A 13,452-nucleotide genomic window follows, 5' to 3' on the forward strand; every position below is an offset into this window, starting at 1 on the left:
AGTTGTTTTATTTGCCAATTCCTCTAACCATCTCATTAAGATTAATAACGTTAGTGTATTAGTGTAATAATTTTCAGTGTAAATGTTCCCATGCTGACTTTTATTGAATAAATATGTTTAAAATTGAGTCCCTACTATAACACAGAAAAGTAGAAATCAATCAGATGCACAGGGAAGCGATGCCATGAAGCTATCAATGTTGCTTCCTCAGTGAAGGAGAAAACTTAGAGTCAATGGAGTAGAGTCCACCAGAGACAGTGAAATGATTAAGAAATGCTTAGCTGACAATTCCCCCATTCCAAGCTATCGTATGTAGTGGAGAGTGTGTGATATCTGATGCCATTCAGACCTAAATGCCTGCCCCATAGTAATTCTGTTCAATCACAGGAAAAAATAGTATGTTTTCAATAAATACTTAGAAGAAAGAACATGAAGTTAATATTCTCAATACCATGTAACAATAGTTAACAGTGGCTCCACCCCTATACCTGTGCTGTCGCTTTCAAAATAACCAAGGTATCTCTGTAGAAAGAACCACTTGTATGAAAATAAACATGTTATTTCTTTTTTTTTTCCTGCATAGCATTTTTATTCTTTCTCTGGGAACTGCACGTATGCATCCGGATCCCTTTTAAGTCCTTCCATGTCTATCCATCTTATAAACACCTCAAAACAAAAAAAAATAACAAAAGGTAAAAAACAATAGTAAAGGAAAAGAAAAAGAAGAAAGGGTGGGAGGAAAGAAGAAAGGAAGAAGGGACGTCAACATTTTCTTATCTATATGCTCACTGGAGCATGCTCAAATTCTGCTTGGCCTGTCCCTGGAAACAGAACTGAGTTCTACCCCTCCCACATTGCCACCAGAAGTTGTTGATTGTGGAGAGAAACTCTTGGACATCTCCATCACACTTTTTAAAATTTCTCTTTAATGGCTTCCTATTTAGGCTGTTGCTTTGGGGGGGATGGGGGTGAGGATCTGGGTAGTTGTTGTCACAGAAGCCTCCCATGTGTCTTCTCAATGTGTATTCGCACATGACTTACAACTTTTGTACTTTACTGTGGTTGAATTTTCTTGTCCTTCCCTTATTATATTGTACACTATTCAGTCTCCAGGCAATTCCACTGGCACTCCTGAAATGTTTGAAAAAGACATATTAGTACTCTGGAAATGCTAAGTTTGTCTCCACAAAACTTCTGAAATGGTATTCATGCCCAGAGAACTTTTTAGACCCCACTGTAAGAAATGATAATATTAAGAAATCTGAAACTACTAATGTGAAGAAAAACAAAATTCAATGTGAAAAAATGTAGAAAGAACAGAAATGGAAAGCAATTTTGTGCAAAAAGCAAACAGTCCATCAAGAAGAAATAAATATAGGTCTTTGCAGATTTAACATCAGAAACTTGAACTGTAGCAAGCAAAACTGACAGAACGTGTAATTATGTAAAAACCTCATAGTCATTAGAGATTAGGATCTTTGCAAGTATTAAAGAAAAAATTATGATGTGCCCTGTTTAAGAATATAATCATTAAAGCTGCATTACACAGAGATATATAGAAGATAAAACCAAGGCATGCATTTATATAGAAACAATGAAATGTCTGAAACACATTTAGGTATTCCAAGCTGGTATGAAATCGATAATATTTATAACAATACATGTTAGTACAATTGATCAACAAGAATAATACATATAAATATTGATGGTTTACTAAGGAAGTCCCAATAAATTTATTATATAGTGTCTTAATTAGGATTTAATTGCTGTAAGGAGACACCATGACCAAGGCAGCTCTTATAAAGGAAAACATTTAATTGGGCTGGCTTACAGTTCCATTATCACCATGATGGGAATCATGGCAGCATGCAGGCAGACATGGTGCTGGAGAAGCTGAGAGTTCCACATCATGATATGCAGGCAATAAAAATGGACTGTGTGCCACACTGGGCATATCTTGAGTATATATGGAATCTCAGACCTCACCTTCTCAGTGACACACTAATTCTAACAAAGTCATACCGACTTCAACATGGCCACACCTTGTAACAGCGCCATTCCCTATGAGCCAAGCATTCAAGCACATGAGTCTATGTGGGCCATACATATTCACACCACCAGATATAGATAAGTCCAAACTTATGGTGTTTAGACTTTATGATAGATGAAGTTTTTGTATATTCAGTAAACCGTATTTAGAATTTGAAATTTTGAAAGTGTGCCTAACAGTACACAATATGTTTCATGGCTTCTCGAGATGGGCTATAGAGATGGCATTTCCAGCTGAACACACAGTCATGAAGGCAAAAATCTGATTTACTGCAGCTCACGAGGCTGTGAGCAGGCTGTGCTATAAAATAGACTTAATGTTAGAAGACCAATGAATGTTCAGAATTCTGACTATGTTTACAGTGGACTAGGCTGAACTACATCTGGATACTCTGTAGTTTAGGCATATATAAAGCATTTTTGACAAGGTATTTTGTTTAACTTCTAAAGACTTTACAGAATCGTAAGACTTACCCACATCGTAAGTAGAGAAGGTTCTTATCAGTAATTTATGGACTACATTTCCTCATCACAATGCTTTCAAATTGAATGACAAATTCTGTGAGAGAAATACAAAAAAACTTCTACATATTTAGAATTTTCTAAGCAGGTTTCTCAGTAATTATCAAAACATACTATTTACATAATTTTAGTCAAACAATTGACTTAAATAGTGATAAGGGACTAAATTAGTCATCTCAAGATAACCGGATTAGGTTGAAGGTGAGGCAACTAAAATTCTAACCCAGAATTTTTCTTGTCTAAAAGAACTGCAGAGACAAAAATGGAGAAGAGATTGAGGAAAAAAAGGTCCAGTGACAGGCCTAAATAGGAATCCAACTCAAGGGGAGGCTCCAAGACCTGACACTGTTACTGATGCTATGTTGTGCTTACAGACAGGAGCCTAGCATGGCTGCCCAACGAGTAGCTGAAAGATGCAGATACTTATACTCAACCAATGGACAGAAGCTGGGGATCCATGTGAATGAGTTAGGAAAAAGCTGGAAGAAACTGAGGAGGAGGGTGGCCCCATAGGAAGACCAGCAGTCTCAACTAACCTGGACCCCCAAGATCTCCCACTGAGCCACCAACCAGGCAGCCTACACCAGCTGGCCTGAGGCCCCTCACACATATACAGCAGAGGACCTTCTGGTCTGACCTCAGTGAGAGAAGATGCACCTAACTCAGGAGAGACTTGAGGTCCCAGAAAGTGGGGAGTTCTACTGGGGTGGGTGTGGGGTGGAGTGGGGATATCCTCTTGGAGATGGGGGAGGAGGTATGGGATGAGGAACAGTCAGAAGTCAGACTGGGAGGGGGATAACAACTGGACTGTAAAAAATTAAGATTAAAGAATAATACAATTAATTTAAAATTAATAATAGTAATAATAATAATGATAGGGAGGAGGAGAAGGAGAAGAAGAAGGAGGAGGATGAGGAAGAGGAGGAGGATGAGGAGGAGGAGGAAGAGGAGGAGGAGGAAGAGGAGGAGGAGGAGGAGGAAGAGGAGGAGGAGGAAGAGGAGGAGGAGGAGGAGGAGGAGGAGGAGGAGGAGGAGGAGGAAGAGGAGGAGGAGGAGGAGGTTAGATTAGGGGCCAGAGATATGGCTCAAATTTTAAAAGTGTGCTTTTTCCTTAGATCCTCAGAACACCAGAATTCCATTTCCAGCATCCTTACTGGGTAGCTCCAAACCAATTTCAACTGTATTTCCTGAGAATCAGATATGATACTCATACACAGAGTCACACACTCATATACATAAATAAAAATAAATGATTTTTTAAAAGACGGCAAATTTCCATTCGCCCAGATAGCCATCCAGCCATCTCTTCTGCCTCTCTTCAAACCTGACCCTCAGCCCCACCCTAATTCCCCTCCCTATTACCTCTCCCACCCAGTTCCCTTCCTCCATCTTCCTCTTAAGATTAGTTTCTACACCCTTCTAAGTGAACTTCAGGCATCCTTGCTTATGCCTTCCTTCTTGTTTAGCTTCTTTGGGTCTGTGGAGCATGGCATGTGTATCCTGTATTTCATGGCTAATATCCAATTATAAGTGAGTACGTACCATGTATGTCCCTTTGGGAAAGGGTTACCTCACTCAGGATGATATTCTCAAGATCCATCCATTTGCATGTAAAAGTCATATTGTCTTTTTTTTTAATAGCTGAATACTACTTCATTGTGTAGATGTACCACATTTTCTTTATCTGTTGATCAGTGGAGGGACATATGGGTTGTTTCCAGTTTCTGACTATGTTGAATAAAGTTGCTATGAACATAGTGGAGCAAGTATCTTTGGGAGATGATGGAACATCATTTGGGCGTATATCCAGGAGTGGTATTAGCTGGGTCTTGAGGTAGAACTATTCCCACTCTTCTTTTGGAAACCATCAAATTGATTTCCAAGGTCACACTCCCACCAGCAATGAAGGAGTGTTCCCCTTGTCCCACATCTCCGCCAGCATGTGCTATATCTTAACTTTTTGATCTTAGCCAATCTGATGTGTGTTAGATGGGACATTGGAGTTCTTTTGATTGGCGTTTCCCTAATGACTAAGGACTTTGAATGTGTCTTTAAGTGCTCCTTGGCCATTCGAGATTCCTCTATTAAGAATTCTTGGTTCAGCTCTGTACCCCATTTTTTCAATTATGTTATTTGGGTTGTTCGTGTCAAACTTCTTGACTTCTTAATACATTTTGGATATTAGTGTCTGTCAGATGTAGGGTTGGATGAATGGAAATGTGCAACTGACAGAGGTAGGGAAGTGGAGGACATCTCAGAATGTGACAGAGACCTGGGATGAGGAACTTTCCCAAGAATCAATGGGGGTGACCTTAGCTGTGACTCACAGCTTTGGGGATATGGAACCTAAAGTGACCACTTCCTATAGCCAGGCATGAACCTCAGTGGAGTGATAAGAACAACAGCTCACCCTCAAAATTTTTGACCCAAAATTTATCCTGTCTACAAGAAATGCAGAGACAGGAGATGGAGCAGAGATGGCCAACCAATAACGAGCCCAACTTGAGACCCATCCCATGAGCAAGCACCAATCTCTGACACTCTTAATAGTCATGCTTGCAGCTATGAGACTCTCATGGCTGTTCTCTGAGAGGATCCACCCAGCAACTGACTCAGATAAATGCAGACACCCACAGCCAAACAGTGGATCAAACTGTGGACTCTTGTGGAAGGGTTACAGGGAGGATTGAGGGCCCTGAAGAGAATTCTCCACAGGAAGACCAACAGAATTAACTAACCTGGACCCTTGGGCCTCTCAGAGAGTGAACCACCAAACAAAGAATATACATGGGCTAGACCTAGGCCTCCCCACAGCTTGGTCTTCATGTGGGTCCTGAAGAACTGGAGTGAGGACTATCCCAAAAGCTGTTGCCTGTATGGGGGGTATCTTCTTTTAGCTGGGCTGCCTTGTTTAGTCTCAGTGGGAGAGGGTGGGCCTAGCCTCCCAGACTTGGTGTGCCAGGAAGGAAGACTACTTGGAGAGAGGCTACCTGATCAAAGGAGAAGGGTGGGAGGATGGGGAAAAGATTGTGGGAGGGGGTGACTGGAAAGGGGACAATGAACAGGATGTAAAGTGAGTAAGTAAAAATAAATAAATACAACAGAGTCAACTAACCTTAACCTGGGCCCTTGAGGCTCTCAGAGTCTGCACCACTAACCAAAGAATGTATACCTGCCTCCCCCCCCCCACACACGCCCCATATGTAACAGATGTGCAGCTTGACTTTCAGGTGGGTTCTGAACAAGTAGAGCTAGTACTATCCAAAAAGCTTTTGCCATGTGTGGGATATGTTCTACTAGCTGGGCTGCCTTGTCTGGCTTCAGAGGTAGAGTATGCCCCTAGCTTCTCAGACTTGAAGTGCCAGGGTGAGAGGCAGGATTCTCAGGGGCCACTGGATCAGAGAAGAAGGTAAAGGGCATAGGGGAATGATAGTGGGAGGGAGTGACTGGGAGAGGGCAGTGAGTGGGATGTAAAGTGAATAAGTAAAGATAGATAGACAGACAGACAGATAGATAGATAGATAGATAGATAGATAGATAGATAGATAGATAGATAGATAAATGAGTTTAAATACACATAAAGAAGGCAAGATTTAAGTGGTAGTGTTCTTGCTTATATCTATATGTTCTTTGTTTAACAAATTGAGGAAAAAAACCATGAAAACCAACTAAGAACAAAATCAGAAGTGTTTCCCCCAAAATAGTGAAATAAGCTTCTGGCAAGACTGCAAACACAACAAGAAACAAACTAAGAATAAGATAAGAATGAAAATAGCAGAGGAACACTCCTCCATTGTTGGTGGGATGGCAGACTGCTACAACCATTCTGGAAATCAGTCTGGAGGTTCCTCAGAAAATTGGACATTGAACTACCTGAGGACCCAGCTATACCTCTCTTGGGCATATACCCAAAAGATGCCCCAACATATAACAAAGACACATGCTCCACTATGTTCATAGCAGCCTTATTTATAATAGCCAGAAGCTGGAAAGAACCCAGATGCCCTTCAACAGAGGAATGGATACAGAAAATGTGGTCCATCTACACAATGGACTATTACTCAGCTATCAAAAACAATGACTTTATGAAATTCATAGGCAAATGGATGGAACTGGAAAATATCATCCTGAGTGAGGTAACCCAATCACAAAAAAACACACGTGGTATGCACTCATTGATAAGTGGCTATTAGCCCAAATGCTTGAATTACCCTAGATGCACAGAACACATGAAACTCAAGAAGGATGACCAAAATGCGAATGCTTCACTCCTTCTTTAAAAGGGGAACAAGAAGACCCTTGGGAGGGAATAGGGAGGCAAAGTTTAGAACAGAGGCAGAAGGAACACCTATTCAGAGCCTGCCCCACATGTGGCCCATACATATACAGCCACCCAATTAGATAAGATGGATGAAGCAAAGAAGTGCAGGCTGACAGGAGCCGGATGTAGATCTCTTCTGAGAGACACAGCCAGAATACAGCAAATACAGAGGCGAATGCCAGCAGCAAACCACTGAACTGAGAACAGGACCCCCGTTGAAGAAATCAGAGAAAGGACTAGAAGAGCTTGAAGGGGCTCGAGACCCCATACGAACAACAATGCCAAACAACCAGAGCTTCCAGGGACTAAGCCACTACCTAAAGACTATACATGGACTGACCCTGGGCTCCAACCTCATAGGTAGCAATGAATAGCCTAGTAAGAGCACCAGTAGAAGGGGAAGCCCTTGGTCCTGCCAAGACTGAACCCCCAGTGAACGTGATTGTTGGGGGGAGGGTGGTAATGGGGGAGGATGGGGAAGGGAAATACCCATATAGAAGGGGAGGGGGAGGGGTTGGGGGATGTTGGCCCAGAAACTGGGAAGGGGAATAACAATCGAAATGTAAATAAGAAATACTCAAGTTAATAAAGATGGGGAAAAAAAAGAATGAAAACAGCAAGATTGGCTAGAAACTTTTTCAAGGTGAAAGTTATATACACTTTCATACATAATTTTCAAATCTATTTTATTGAAAGGAAAAATGAATTATTGAAATTATTATGTAGAAATTATCTTATTAGTAACTGTTATCAACACAAAACCTAAGTGAACCAAACAATACAAACAGAATCAATAGATATGGCCTCTATTGATGTTCTGGATTACATTTTTTCAAAATGTAAGACACTGAATTTTCTCTCATTTGCAACTCATTTTCAAGATTAGAAAAGAAAGTTACAAAATCCTATTTAAAGTTGATACTTAAACAGGAAACACAAAATTATTAGCTGATTTCATTTATTGCAAATGCATCGATATAATTTGCCATATTAGAAGACTTAGGGAGAAAAAGCATGATCACATAGAGAGGTAAGACTTAAAAAACTCCACAGTTACTCTTTGCAAAAGCTATTAACAAACGAGAACTATGTCATAGAACATTTTAGTCTTATAAAAAGGTAGCAGCGATTGGCCTGCAGAAAAATGTATGCATTGCGGTGAATGAAAACTTAGAAGCATTTTTGTTGAATACTGAAACAATGTTAAGAGGATAGATTTCCTGGAGATATCTCAAAGATAATGAGAAAATGGATAGTAATATGATAGCAGTAGAAAAGTGATATTATGTTGATAATATCATCTGTAAAGAAACGTCAGCATTGCTAAAGTAAAGATGTAGAAATTATAGGAACATTCGGAAATTTTCAGAATAGTCATTAAAAAATAAACACGATAAGGAGATTAAGTGTCTTAAACGCCTGTCAGTGGACACAGATCTGGGATGACAAATGGTCTAATCAAGCACTCGTCTGTCTCTCATTAGTTCAATATCAGTTACAATCAGTCACTATGTGTTGCATTAAATAATAAAAAAGGAAAAAACACCATCCCACGCTAGCGCCGGCTACTCTCCAACCTCAGCGGTCTCGCTGCCTCCATGGCTACCCTCATGCAGCCACCGCCCATCTTGCGGTTATCTGTCAAAAATCCCTGAAACCTGGTAAAATCAAAACTCTAGAGGCTTCTGATTTATCAGTCAGAATTATATTGGTAAATTCTCAAACCACAAAACGCCCAAAGAAAGAACTCAGAGTCATTTGATAATGATATAAACTGTCCACCTAAATAAGACAAATTGCCCTGTAATCATCTGTCCCTTATATGATATTCTTAGCTACCTGTGTCCATTTAAAGCCACACAGATCTGGGTCGTCCTTCTCTTCCTCCATCTTCCTTCTTTCTCCCTCCTATCTCTCTCTCCTCTCAAAAACTCTCAGCCCGCCCTCCTTTTCTACTGTCCAATCCCAGACTCTAGCCTTGTCTTTGATCTGCCCTCACCTGCTTATAGACAGCAGTCTACAAATATGTTTTGCTGTTTGCTCCCAATACAGTTTTTTCAACTTTGATTGTTTATAAATTAATTTTAAGAATACTTGTTATGCTTTCATTTATCTCTCCTTAGGGGAGATTAGGGTTTTGAATCTGAAGAAGAATCACAGGCTAAGAACTACCTATGAGGATTAAGTTAATTCTCTCTTTCCCAACCATTGGAAGCACTAAGTAGAGATCAATTGTAATTGAGGAATTGGTAAGGGGCAATAAACCAATCACTTGTGTTTCAACAAAAACAAATGACTTCAGGTTTTCTATTCACATATAACCATTCACTTAGTCATTACTCTTTGCCTTTTTTCCTATGGAAACCTACCCAACTGTATTTCCTCAGATTTCCCAGATTTAACAGAGGAATAGAATGAATATTACCATTGCTCTAGCCCTCAAAAGTATCTCAGACAGATTTATTTATATTTTAATGTCAGCTCTCATATTTTTTCATTATTCCTACACTGTCTTCATGGCCAGGGTTATTTCCTGTATTTCTTTTATCCCCCCATGAAACCATCTTCATTTATGAAACGGTGTGCTTTTTGTGAGGACATCAATTAATGTACAGATGCGTCTAAACCCTAGCAAATTTCATAATAATTTATTTGATTATTTTTATCTAAATAAAGCTAAAGATTCTAAATAATGGTGATAGCCAAACCAGGAATTTCTGTCAAGTGTGTTGCCAACAAGAGCTCTTACCATCTGAATGTGAGTTCTATTGCAAGAACAGGAAATCAGCCGTTTGGTTAAATGAGAGACACTTGTCCTCCAGTACGAACTTTAAATGCCCATGATACAATGTAAAACACAGTGTGTTGATTATAAAGCCTCATCATTAATAACATTGAATGTATTTTGTACTAGTGTATTCATTTTTTTCTTTATCCTATTCTAGCTGTCCTCGTTCCCACATTCTGTAGATTTTAAAAAGTACTTATTTTAATTTACATGTGTGAGTATTTTGCCTGCATGCACACTTGTCTATCACATGCATGCCTGCTGCCATGGATCCCCTGGATCTGAAGTCACAAACAGTGGTGAGCTGCCATGTGAGTATTAAACCTAGAAGAGAAGCCAGTGAGCAAAATGATTAAGGGAGTCAATCTACTTTTTTGTTGATGGAGTCCTAAGACTTGTTGTTCTTGTTGTTGTTGCTGCTGCTGCTGCTGCTGCTGCTATTGTGTTTTTTTTTAAAGCAGTTAAGTCACAAGTTCATAGTTTTAATCTAGGACAGTGCAGAAGATTCACATTTATACCCTGCCTCAATCTGGAAGTCAATTGCCCAGTATTAACCTCACCCTTCCTCTGAGTGGTACATTTGTTACGACTGATGAACCTACACTGACAGATACATCGTCACCCAAAGTCCACAGTTGTCATTGAAGTCAGTATTGAATATTCTTTGGGTTAAACAAATGCACAGGGGTGTGTATTTACCATTCTATGACTTCAGTGTCACGATGACTTCAGTGTCCTCTGTGATTCACCTCTTTATCTCTCCTTTCCAGCCTCCAAACACTACCAAACACCGAACATTTTGCTACTTTAATAGTTTTCCTTTTCCACCATGGATCTTACTGAAATCATACAGTGCAGGAACCTTTTAGGTTGCCCCCTACCCCATTTCTTCTTTTTTTTTAATCTTTATTAACTTGAGTATTTCTTATTTACATTTCGATTGTTATTCCTTTTCCCGGTTTCTGGGCCAACATCCCCCTAACCCCTCCCTCTCCCCTTCTATATGGGTGTTCCCCTTCCCCATCCTCCCCCCATTACCGCCCTCCCCCCAACAATCACATTCACTGGGGGTTCAGTCTTGGCAGGACCCAGGGCTTCCCCTTCCACTGGTGCTCTTACTAGGCTATTCATTGCTACCTATGAGGTTGGAGCCCAGGGTCAGTCCATGTATAGTCTTTAGGTAGTGGCTTAGTCCCTGGAAGCTCTGGTTGCTTGGCATTGTTGTACATATGGGGTCTCGAGCCCCTTCAAGCTCTTCCAGTTCTTTCTCTGATTCCTTCAACGGGGGTCCTGTTCTCAGTTCAGTGGTTTGCTGCTGGCATTCGCCTATGTATTTGCTGTATTCTGGCTGTGTCTCTCAGGAGAGATCTACATCCGGCTCCTGTCTGCCTGCACTTCTTTGCTTCATCCATCTTGTCTAAATGGGTGGCTGTATATGTATCACCCACCCCCATTTCTTAATATGCATTTAAAGTCCTTCCACACTCTTCCACTAACAATTCATTTCCTTTTAGGAGTGACTAAGATTCCAATATACCAGTTCAGTTACACATGTATTTAAAGATAGTTTCATCATTTATAAATTCAGGGTATTATAGACGATATCAACCCTCTATAAATATCTATAGAGAGTAGTTTGTGGGAACTCTACTTTTAACTCTGAGGGACAAATATTAAGAATTCAACTGGTGGATCTTACAGAAGGAGTATGTTTAGCTTTGTAACGAACTACTTTCTTCTACATGATTATACCACCATGCCTCTCGGTTAGTAGTGAGAGTTCTTGTGGCTTCACATCTTCACCAACATTTGGTGGCATTGATGCCCTGGACTTTGGCCATTCTGAAGTCATGTAATGCCATCATATAGATTAAACTGTATTTTTCTGATGATATGCAGACAAGGAAATTTCAATATGCTTTCTTTCTTTCATCTTCTACAGCAGTGTGGCCAAGTTTGGAAGTTCAAAATTTGAGGGTTTTTTTATCATTGAGTTTTAAGCATTTTCGTATTCTTTGTCTTGTGTTTATCAAATATTTTGTTGCAGCAATGGAAATGTTACTAACACATCACCAAGCATAACCTGTGCATAGAAGCTGTAATTGAATAAAAGTGTAAAAAGAGTTATTGATGCATAAATGAATTCAAAGTGTTTCAGTCCTTGAAATCAACTTTATCCATTTATTCTCTTGGTTCTGCTCTTTCCTTGTGTCTTACTTTCAGGCTTAAGTTGATTTCCCTCCTGATAATAAAACACCTTACAGAGCATCACTTTCCCCTTCTTCAATCACTCTCTAAATTCTTGACCAGCTTTCTGATTAGACAAAATAGAAACACACTGGGGTTGGGGATTTAGCTCAGTGGTAGAGCGCTTGCCTAGCGAGCGAAAGGCCCTGGGTTCGGTCCCCAGCTCCGGAAAAAAAGGAAAAAAAAGGAAAAAAAAATAGAAACACACTGTCATCCCTAAGACAATCCACTGAGTTCAGAGAGACGGCAGCACTAGGCTACCCTGGATACTGTACAATATACAGGGAGTTTAGTTGTACTGAAACATTCTATTTCAAGCAGTGGGGAAATTTTAAATATATAATGACTTGGTCAAAATGGGGAATAAGCTCCGTCAGGATGCTCGATGCCTTCGCCAGCATCGTTCTCTCAGTAGCTCAGATTAAGAAACATACAGTCATGAGTTCCACTGTTTCTGGTTTCCACTGGAAAAAGTAAAGCATCACGAAAGGCAGGAAATGTCCCTAGTTCTGTTTGTTTGTATTCCCTGGGGTAGGTTGATCTTAAGTATTTTAAAACTCTAGAATAGGCCTCAATTTTCCAAGCACCAGGAATGAAGAATAGTATTTAAGTAATGCCGAGTGTTAGTGTTTTATAGGAGCTGTAGAAAAATATCACAAACCAAGTGATTGAATGAAGAAAAGAAGCTTTCATAGTTTGTAGTTCTGGGGGCCTAGAAGTCCAGAAGCACAGCAAAAGTGCCTGGTGAGGGTCATGATCAGGTCAAAGGTGAAGGATCAGGCATGTTCAAAACACACACACACACACACACACACACACACACACACACACACACACACACAGACAAAGACACTAGACGCAAGCTCACTATATATTTTCTTGTCTCCTTGGGTAATAAATCTTACCTGGAAGTTGAAAGGGGATTTTTTAAGGTGTATAATAATAAAGAGAAATAGAAAATGGATTAAATAAAAGCCTGTTTTAAATGATTAATTTAGTTACTCTATTAGTTTCCTATAAAAGATATTTTTAAAGGGTAACACAGACTTTTGGAAAAACAGGAAGAAATGTACTATTTCACAAGTCCAGAAGCCAAAAAATTATGCACATATTGGCTCTCGTAGAGAGCTCTATGAAAGAATGGACCCCATGCTTCTCTCTCAGCTACCAGTAACTGTTTGACATTGCTTGGCCCGCCCACTTCATCTTATGACACCATCACCACATCCCCACTCCATCCCTGAAACCATCACCACTCCATCCATAGTCATTCTCTCTCACATCCTCATCTTGTATCTCTCTTATAGGAACACCAATTATGGGATATGTCATTGGTACTGATCCAGGATCAGCCCATCGTCCATAATTTAGTATTCTTTTTTTCTTAAAAATAAAGTGATATTCTCTCTAACAAGGGCCTATGTGGACAAGTACAACTACTTCTGATTTCTTTCCAAAGCATGGTAGCAGTATCTATATATCTATATCTATATCCATATCTATCTGTACCTCCATTTCCACTATA

At 39.9% G+C, this 13,452-nt stretch overlaps 1 long non-coding RNA gene across 1 annotated transcript; it reads right to left on the reverse strand.

The window, feature by feature from the left end:
• Window positions 1-574: 574 nt before the first annotated feature.
• LOC108348616 (uncharacterized) lies at window positions 575-8,816 on the reverse strand. The gene is made up of 3 exons (XR_015641334.1): window positions 8,732-8,816; window positions 2,524-2,608; window positions 575-1,131 (listed from the first exon to the last, which is right to left on the reverse strand). It is a non-coding gene; the product is annotated as an uncharacterized LOC108348616 (long non-coding RNA).
• Window positions 8,817-13,452: the final 4,636 nt, after the last annotated feature.

This window comes from Rattus norvegicus, chromosome 17, assembly GCF_021556685.1.
Source record: "Rattus norvegicus strain SHRSP/BbbUtx chromosome 17, alternate assembly SHRSP_T2T, whole genome shotgun sequence".
In the NCBI taxonomy this organism is placed as follows: Eukaryota; Metazoa; Chordata; class Mammalia; order Rodentia; family Muridae; genus Rattus; species Rattus norvegicus.